This window comes from Anoplopoma fimbria, unplaced genomic scaffold (genome assembly GCF_027596085.1).
Source record: "Anoplopoma fimbria isolate UVic2021 breed Golden Eagle Sablefish unplaced genomic scaffold, Afim_UVic_2022 Un_contig_7048_pilon_pilon, whole genome shotgun sequence".
NCBI lineage: Eukaryota > Metazoa > Chordata > Actinopteri > Perciformes > Anoplopomatidae > Anoplopoma > Anoplopoma fimbria.
In genome coordinates, this window is record NW_026550617.1 from 5,767 (window position 1) to 16,677 (window position 10,911).

General features: G+C 31.5%; 1 pseudogene; it reads right to left on the minus strand.

The window, feature by feature from the left end:
• Positions 1 to 1,116: 1,116 nt before the first annotated feature.
• Positions 1,117 to 6,784, minus strand: LOC129115124 (immunoglobulin lambda-1 light chain-like; annotated as a pseudogene).
• Positions 6,785 to 10,911: the final 4,127 nt, after the last annotated feature.

Below are 10,911 nucleotides of genomic sequence, written 5' to 3' on the forward strand. Positions count from 1 at the left end.
AAGAGGAGTTCATGAGAGTTTACAGCAGCAGATGTGAATTTGTTCTCTGTGGTTATTAGGATTCATAAATAAGCTGTTGACAGCGAATCACCACTTCCTCTCCTGCAGCAGACGGGCTGTGTGGGTTTCTGCTCTGCAGCCTTTCTCACATTAACAACACAATGACAGTTACAACCATCCACTCCGGTTAAAGAATCATTCCAGGAACTTCAGTTTGAGATCAGCGCTCAGTACTCAATGTCCCAACTTTGATCTGTGTTATTAATCTGTGAGAGAAAAAGAGAAAATCCTTAAAATAAAAGCAAATATGTTCAAGCTGCAGCAGTCTGCTCCCACCGACTTTATGAGCTCACATTAATGCTAACAGAGTGCTAATAATACAGCTTAGTTAAGAAACAGCAGCAGGCTAAATAAAGCTGGTGGATTTCTGAGTGGAAATAATAATGAATAATAATAATAATAATAATAATAATAATAATAATAATAATAATATAATAATAATAATAATAATAATAATAATAAGAAGAAGAAGAAGAAGACAATAATATTAGAACTATGAAATTGATTTATTGTAGACCGAAGAGCCAGACATAACACATAAATTATAATTGTATATATATATTTTATTATTCTTTATGATATTAAATACAATTTTAATTGCCAAGGTAAATCCCAGTTATTTCATATGAAGTGAATATAAAACCAAAAACAAACAACCAAGTGCTATATATTCAAAACCTAAACATCCAATGTACATAAAATAAACTTCTGCTTATTTTTCAAGAGTAAAAAATAAGATTTAAAAAAAATAAAGCACACATATGTTTGTTTTCTCATTTATTCCCATTAATTTTAAATATTGTTTAATTAGCTTATCCAACGCAAATCAATAATACTGTTCATACTGAATATTATAATGTTTGGTAATCATTAAATATTATAATAACATTATATATTATATATATATATATATATATATATATATATATATATATATATATATATATATATCCTTGTCATAATACTGTGGTATATTCAGTATGTCAACTTCAGTATTTAGAAAATATTTGTCACACCTGTTATCATTGATCAGATCGACAAAACGCAAACTACAGAAATATAAAGGTTATTGTTCCACCCCGTGAAATAAACACATGTATCTCTTATTGAAGCAGAATTAGAGCGTCCATGTTATCATGTTCATGAAGCGTTTAGCTATCCTGTCTATGAATGTTTTATGAATGTTAGTTCACGTAATATCTTTTATTTATTTCATTCGGATGAAGCTGTAATAATTCAGAGTCAATATTTCACCAACATTCAGACTTCAGCCCGACTGATGAAGCCGCTCTTTCATCATTTTATATCAGTTGTTGCTTCAAAGCAGCTCTGCTGTTTGTTCATGTGTGTTAACAACAGTGTCGTCAGCGTAGAGCTTTACATCCACACTGACACAACTATAAAAGGGGGTCAGCACTGAACCTGGTGGATCAGCCAAACCTACTGACGTGTTTATAATAGCTGTGTGTTTATATCTGCTTCTCTTTGTTTAGCTTTCTTGTCCTTGTTTAGCTGTGTGCTTATATTCATACCTTCCTTTACATTTGTTCTTGGTGCTGCGTGAAAGTATATTCAGAGCTACTTACAACCACAGACGGATTACTTGTATCTGTTAACAAACAGTCAATCGAGTTGATTCTGAATCTGATTATTTGCTATGAAGTCAAACTGATATCAATAAAAAAAGAATGTTCATAAAACACTGTGGTTTTTCAGTTTATTAAGAATGTTAAACTGACAAACAGCCGCACTCTGAATAATGTATTAAAAAGAAACACAAGAACAGAAAAAGACTGTAAACAATAGAATATGTACCAGACAGCTAATGATTATAATTAACATTCCACTGTCATACAAGCCAATTAAAAGTGGAAATAAGCTAGCAAAAAATAGCACTGCAAATCAATTTAGCAAACGCAAAGGTGTATGTATATATTTATACCTTTAGAATTATGTATCTAAACACCAAATTATATAATCATCACGTCATAACAGATATTGTGCATACTGATGAAAGTGATAAAAGAGAAGAATTGCTGGGATTCTATGGTGAGAAAAAGCAGAAATCAGTCAGTCAGCATGTGTGCAGTTGGTGGACGGTCCCTTGTTTGTGAGGATCATCAGCAGAGAGAGTCCACAGCAGTACACCAGACTCTTCACTATCAGCACCGTGTACAGCAGGCAGAGCAGCTTCACTTGGTACTGAGACGGGACAGAAGCTGCTGGAGGAGGTGATGGAGGAGCTGATGGAGGAGGTGGTGATGGAGTTGAGGGTGTAGCTGATGGTGTAGCTGTTGGTGGAGGTGGTGATGGAGTTGACGGTGTAGCTGATGGTGTAGCTGTTGGTGGAAGTGTTGCCTCCACTGTGCCCCCCTCGTGATGGACGTAGCAGTGGTATCTATACCTGCTGTTCTCCTGCTGATGGATCAGCAAGATGGCGGCGGTGCGTCCCGACTCTCTGAGCTCCAGCTGCTCTCTCTCAGCAGGGGGCAGCTCCTCCAGAGGACCGTTCTCCTTTCCTCTTTTCCAGGAGAACTGGACCAGAGGAGGAAACATGGCTGAGGCCAGACACAGCAGGGAGCTCTTCCCCTCCAGGTGGGCTCTGGATGCTGCTGGGTACACGCTCACCACGGGCTTCACTACCTGCTCATCTGAAGTGTGACAGCAGCAACAAGCAGCACAGACACACATTCACACAGTCAGCAGCAGCTTACAGCGCTGCACTGCATTCAGTCTGATCCTGGAGACTACATGGACTCTGATCACTACACTGATCATCAATACAGACAGAGTTCACTACATACAGGAGACTGTATTCACCTCCATTCACTGTCATTTAACACCAATTATTACGAAATAAAATAAATATAATATAATATAATATAATATAAAATAATATAATATAATATAATATAATATAATATAATATAAATAATATAATATAATATAATATATATTCACTACATACAGGAGACTGTATTCACCTCCATTCACTGTCATTTAACAACAATTATTATAAATATAATATAATATAATATAATATAATATAATATAATATATTTTTATATAATATAATACAAACAACATAATATAATATAATAATAAATATAATATAATATAATACAATAAAAATATAATACAATATAATACAATATAATACAATACAATATAATACAATTCAAAATTATTATATAATTATGGTATTCATCTTGATTTAATAGTTGGTTTAGGCAATATATAAAAGATGATATATTTACTACATATGTCACTCAAATACATGAATGGTGTTTTTAACATTTTCATAACAATATCAACTTTTATACACAATTATAATTAATATGTTCCGATATGTAAAATTAGAATAAAATCTTTAGCTATAAAATGAAATATAAGGAATGTTAAGATCACTCAGAGGAAATTTAAATAAAATAAAATAAAATATAAACCTATAAAAACATAACTAATTGTTGTATTTTCTTGTTGCAATCTTTACTTTTGTACCCAACTACAATGATTAATCAGATATGTTAAATGCGTTAAGAACTGCTAAAACAAGATAAAACCTTATTTATCATCATGGGGAAACTAATTCACGTTCACACTAAAGGAAAGTTTATTTTATTTTAGAGGTAACAAACATATTATTATGAACTGCATATTTGTCTTTATTTTAACATCATTACAATAAATATACTATATTATTACCACAGTAGGATTTATTCAAATTGCTAATTCCTATTTTGTCAGTTTTAACTTTTATACACGACTAATATGATATGTTTGGATGCACCCAAGGTTAATATAAAAATCTGGGAAAAAAGATTTAAAACAAAATAACATAATATAATATTAATTCATATGATATATAATATTAATGAATATATACTTATATTATATATTATATCATGTATTTGATATCATGTTACGCATCTGAACTATATATACTGAAAGTTCATAGATCATCTTTATAATCACTGTTATATATTTAAAATTAAGTTAAGGCTCAAATACTGTTTATATTAAAAGTGTGTTAATATAAAAATATAAAGCATACTTTTGTCATTATATATCCTGCTGTATCATATATATATGACTACATACAATATTATACATACATTCCATATACTGTCATATAAAATATAATTGGCATTAAGGTCAATATTACCTTTTACATTTGTATTTATTAATGATAGTATTAATAATATTAAAAGTAATTAAAATATATGTTTTATGATTTATTTAATCATTTTTAATATAGAATGAAAACTCTATATATTCTGTCATAAGATTGTGCTGAACTACTGAAAGGAACAAATACTGCAGAATTTTAAAATTTCCATGATCAAAATCTTTCTTAATAAATCAGTTTAATCTCCTTCAGAAATAAAGAATAACTTGAGTTGTGAGGTGAGATTTAACCTTTTTATGTAACAACGGCTGCATGGCAGCAAGAATTCTCTACTAATGATGAAAACACTAACATGTGAAGCCTGAAGCAGCAGGAACTCATTAAAAACACATTTTAAATTTGTTCAATAAAACAAATGAAGAAATAAATGTTTATTCTTACCTGTTACATACAGTTTAGTTCCAGAGCCAAAGATGAAGTAGCGATATCCTCCCACAGTGAAACAGAGTGATACAAAAACCTGTCTGCTGAGTGAAGGAGTCCAAACAATGAACCAGAGTCATATTTCAGCTCCATGAAGTGTTTCTCATATCTTCCTTAATAGAGGATGTGCCTCCAAGGCACATTCTCTATTAAGCCGTTCCAATATGGAATTATATAAGGAATAGTAACAATCTCTTTTTGGAATAAGGCCCTAATTGTTCTATTGTTAGGTCGGTGCTCTGTATAAAAGCATAAATTCCCCACAGCAGTATCAGATAAGTCAATATTGTGAGTCAGTGGCCATGGGAAATGAATGCCGAACAGAAACGTAATATCTCACCGATTACGTTTGTGTTTGAAATATCCAGCTATTGTCTTTATATTTTTCTCTTATTGTTGTTTTCTGAGATGAGAGGTGCTTATAGGAAGCAATGTTTTGTGACAGCGTTTGTCTATAACATGTGATCACTAACAAACCTGCCCCCCGTTACTCATTTTAATTAATGATTCATTTAATTACACTGTAACAGTAGTATTGTTCACCAAACATGTCTCCATACATACACGTCATTGGGGATTCCCAAGTGACGTCATACGTAATAGGGTCCATGGCCCCGTGAGAGACCAACGTAGGGAAACCCCCATCACCTGTGTTTACTTCACAACAAAGCCTTCAGAGTTATGTTAGTTATTCTCTGAAACTGTCCTTGATTCCACAATATGCGAGGTTAACGTTAAAGTCGTCTGATTCAATCATTTGTCATTACATTATGGAAATAAAGTAGATTCCGTCCTGATAGGAAGACTACATTACCCATGATCCTCAGCCACTTGGCTATGAGACCGAGCTTTATTTATTTTAAATTGATTAAGATTTTGTGCACACACCCAACATCTTGCCTTTTTTTTCAAATAGATCATCTAGATGCAGTTTAGTTACTAGTTGGGCTGTAGTAGATATTAGACATAGTTTGTAGATATATTTTTATGATCCTATCTACAACACTCTTTGCAAACAGGAAGTCTAGCAACGAAAAAGACAATTTCTAGAGTAATAGCTGAAATAGGTGATGGGGCCATGGACCCTATTACGTATGACGTCACTGGGGCCATGGACCCTATTACGTATGACGTCACTTGGGAATCCCCAATGACGTGTATGTATGGAGACCGTTTTGGTGAACAATACTACTGTTACAGTGAACACCAATAGTTCCTCACATCATAATGCTGTCATTATACGCAGGAGATACAACATATACGGTAATTAAATGAAGCATTAATTAAAATGAGTAACGGGGGGCAGGTTTGTTAGTGATCACATGTTATAGACAAACGCTGTCACAAAACATTGCTTCCTATAAGCACCTCTCATCTCAGAAAACAACAATAAGAGAAAAATATAAAGACAATAGCTGGATATTACGGTGAGATATTACGTTTCTGTTCAATTGAGAATGCGTTTTAGTTTCAGGGGAACGTCATTTTTAGGAGACAGGGTTGGTGGCTGAGATGGAGGTGAAACATGTGAACCTGAGCTGTGGTTTACGGCTCTCTTCCTGTCACAGACGCTGTTTGACATCTGTTCATCTGTTGGTTTTTGTTCAGGCTGCAGGAATCATTTCTCACTGTGGAGACCAGATATCCAAACAGGAGCAGTAGTAAGAGGCTGAATGAGTGAGTTTAACGTTCTTGATCTCCAACTCATAGCCGTTCTGTTTATTCACAGCTGAGAAATCATCTTTCTGAGGATGATTGTAATCTTTATCTATTTCACCATTACTCTTATCAATATCAAGAATCAGTGTGAATGTTTCTGAGTCTCTCTTCTGGTACCAGTATACATAATATTACTGCCACACTGGTCAGTGTCTCGACAGCTGAAGGAGACTTTCCCACCAACTCTCCTGGTCAATGTTAAATCATCCTGGATCAGCTCTGCTGCCATGGCAACCAGCGCTGTAGAGAAACAGACAGGTGGATGAAGGTGAGTGAACAGTGTTTGTTAGAGGTGGAGCTTGTTGGCTCCTGATTGGCTGGAAACACTCACCTGAACACAGACAGCACAGAGCAGCAGCTGGGAGGAAAAGCATTTTGTGCAGCGGTGTTTCCTCTGGGGAACCTGGGGAGAAGTGGCGCTCTGATGCAGCTGAGGCCAAACAAGGACGAGCTGTGAGATCAGACGAGGGCCACGTGGCTTCTAACAGGTCCTCACTCCTCCCATCAGCCACTGCAGCGGAAACATCAGGCTGTCTCCACTTATTTAGGGTTCAAAGCAGCTGTTTCTTCATATAACCCCATAATGCTCCTTATTATTAAGGAGGCATGTTTCATTTGGAAGACTTTAGTGAGATCTGTTTCTCAAAGGAAATCTTTATGAGTTATGTTGTTAGGAACTGGTTCCCAATCAGCTGACATCTAGTGAACCAGTAGCTCCTCAGTGTGATCACTGTGACCATGAACATCTGTATGAAGAATGACCACATAGTGCAGCTGTATCAGCTGACAGACATGTGTGACATCAGGTGTCACACCCATAAAGTAGCTCCTCCAACACGGCTGTGTGACAGACTTCAAACTAAACTTCATCACATGGTGGATTTCTGCTGCTGTTTGCTGCTGGTGGTGACATTAAACATCACAGAGAAGGAGCGCCACCCTGTGGTCAGTCAGAGGAAGAGCAGGGTACACTAAAAACAACAGATTGGATGTCTGCTACATTAACCAAAGTGTAACATGTAGCTTCTGTTATATAAATCCATGTTTTGTGGATGAACACTTTTAAATCATGTAGTTTCATCATGACATGCAACAACTTAACATTTACTAGATTCTTTATGTTAACACAACCTAACACTAAGGGGTTAAGATAGCTAATCGTTTGTGATCACCACTCCAGAGCATAAGGTCGCAGTAATGCTCAAATAACACAGATCCTAGGAAGGAGTTCCATATTCTTTGTTAATTGTAAGGTAGAGAGAGCCCTGGCAAAGAAGAACCATCACCTTGAATCAGGAGATCACCTGTGGGAGAAGGAAAGCTGAATCTGTATCATCCATCAACATTAAAACAAAGTGCTGTTTAGAAATGTCATCAACCATTAGATTTGTCCTCTTTAACATTTTGGATGATTTCTTTCGTTATTGTCATATTTAAGTGGGTTTATATAGCCGAGCGTCACCATGTGCATAGCTTACTATGCCCCGAGAGCTGGTGTTAAATGTATGTGTCTGTATATTAATGAAATGAGGCCACGTATAGACCAGAGCAGCCCTACTACAAAGGTAAAGTCCTTCCATGTGTTTAAAAAGCGCGTCTCAACCGGCCACGCGGTTCCCGTAGTTTGACTTTTGAAATGATGACATGAACACTGGAGTTCACTTCAATAGACTGAAACTTAATGATTAAATGTCAGTTTAATATTCACAACCAGCAAATCTCAACTCTTAAAGTATTAAGATTAAGAAGTGAAAGATCAACTTTAACTTTGCACCAAGTTAGAGCCCTGCCTTTGTACTTTTGACCGATTTGTTTTGCTTGTCTTTATTCCCTATTATACACACGTGTTATAATTGCTATTATTGTGCAATCAAACTAACATTAAAGCAATACTTTATTCAAGGGACAGCTGAGGAAACCCAGGCCCTCATTGCCTGTATGACTGGGTAAGGGATGGAGACAGGTTTGTGCTGTCTCCATTCATAATGATTAATATCTTATTGAAGAGGCAGTGTGTCACTCTGTGTCACTCTTTGTTTATGTTTTTTCCAGGGACTTTGTAACCACTTCTGACCTGGAAATAACTGCCAAACAGGCCAAAAAGAAGTAGAACAACAACAAGTTTGCTGCAACAACCAGGGGCGGACTAATGGAGTGCTGCCCCCGGAGTGCAGCATCCATCTGACTGAACCACTGCCAGGTGTTGGTCCATCCCATGTATATGAAGGGTAGACTAAATATTAGAAACACCTCTCAGTATAACGTTACAGTTCAACAGCACCACAAACCAAGCTGACACAAAAAATAAATCACCACCTCTAAAACATTAAATAAAGACTTTATACAATATTAAACTGCATTAGATTTTAACCTAGGTATGCCTCATCATGCCTAGGTGTGCCAAGTAAACTGTCAAGTCTACATATAAATGATAGTAGACAGGTTAAAAAGCATAGGATGATTAGACAAACGTACAAAGCTAGAGAGACAGGCTAATATGGCCCGTCCTCCTCTTCAGCTGCTCTATAATGCGCACCGACAGCAACGGCAACCAGCCTCTGATCCATTTTGATGTCCTATTAGTTTTTTATATTATTATATTATAATTATATCATCATTATATTATTATATTATAATTATATATTATATTTTATATTATATAATTTCGTTTTATTATATTATATATTATAATATTATATAAATATATAATATTATCATATTATAATTATATATTATATATTATATTATATCATTTCGTTTTATTATATTATATATTATGATATTGTATAAATGGATTATATATTATATTATAATTATATATTATATTTTATATTATATTATATCATTTCGTTTTATTATATTATATATTATATAAATATATAATATTATTATATTATAATTAAATATTATATTATATCATTTCGTTTTATTATATCATATATTATACTATTATATAAACATATAATATTATTATATTATAATTATATATTATATAAATATATTAAATATTATATTTATTATATTATATATTATATCATTATTATATTATAATTATATATTATATTTTATATTATATCATTTCGTTGAATTATATCATATATTATAATATTATATAAATATATAATATTATTGTAATTATATATTATATTATATAATTTCATTTTATAATATTATATATTATAATATTGTATAAATAGATTATATATTATATTATAATTATATATTATATTTTATATTATATCATTTCGTTTTATTATATTATATATTATATAAATATATAATATTATTATATTATAATTAAATATTATATTATATCATTTCGTTTTATTATATCATATATTATACTATTATATAAATATATAATATTATTATATTATAATTATATATTATATTATATCATTTCGTTTTATTATATTATATATTATATATTATAATATTATATAAATATATAATATTATTATATTATATTTATATATTATATTATATCATTTCGATTTATTATATCATATATTATAATATTATATAAATAGATTATATATCATATTTATTATATCATATATTATATCATTATTATATTATAATGATATGTTATATATTATATTATTTCGTTTTATTATATTATATATTATAATATTATATAAATATATAATATTATTATATTATAATTATATATTATATATTATATATTATATTATATCATTTCATTTCATTATATAATATATTATAATATTATATAAATAGATTATATATTATATTTGTTATATTATATATTATATCATTATTATATTATAATTATATGTTATATATTATATTATATCATTTCATTTCATTATATTATATATTATAATATTATATAAATAGATTATACATTATATTTATTATATTATATATTATATCATTATTATATTATAATTATATGTTATATATTATATCATTCGTTTTATTATATTATATATTATAATATTACATAAATAGATTATATATTATATTTATTATATTATATATTATATCATTATTATATTATAATTATATGTTATATATTATATTATATAATTTCGTTTTATTATATTATAAATTATAATATTATATAAATATATTACATATTATATATTATATCATTTCATTGTATGTCAGTATATATGACAGTGAAGGTAACTGGAGGAGACAGGAGCCATGGCTCTGGTCAGGAAGAGCTGAGTTGGTGACGTCATCAAGTTCGCTGCTGTTCCGATTGCAGAATGACGTAATGACGTAATGACGTACTGCGTCCTCGCGTCCTCGGGAGTTTGTACTCCCGAGTCGAACTATCCAAGTCTGAACTAGTAATAATAGTAATAATCACTGTACTAATATTAATAAAGACACAAAGTAATCATCACTGTACTAATATTAATAAAGACACAAAGTAATCACCACTGTACTAATATTAATAAAGACACAAAGTAATCATCACTACTAATATTAATAAAGACACAAAGTAATCAGCACTGTACTAATATTAATAAAGACACAAAGTAATC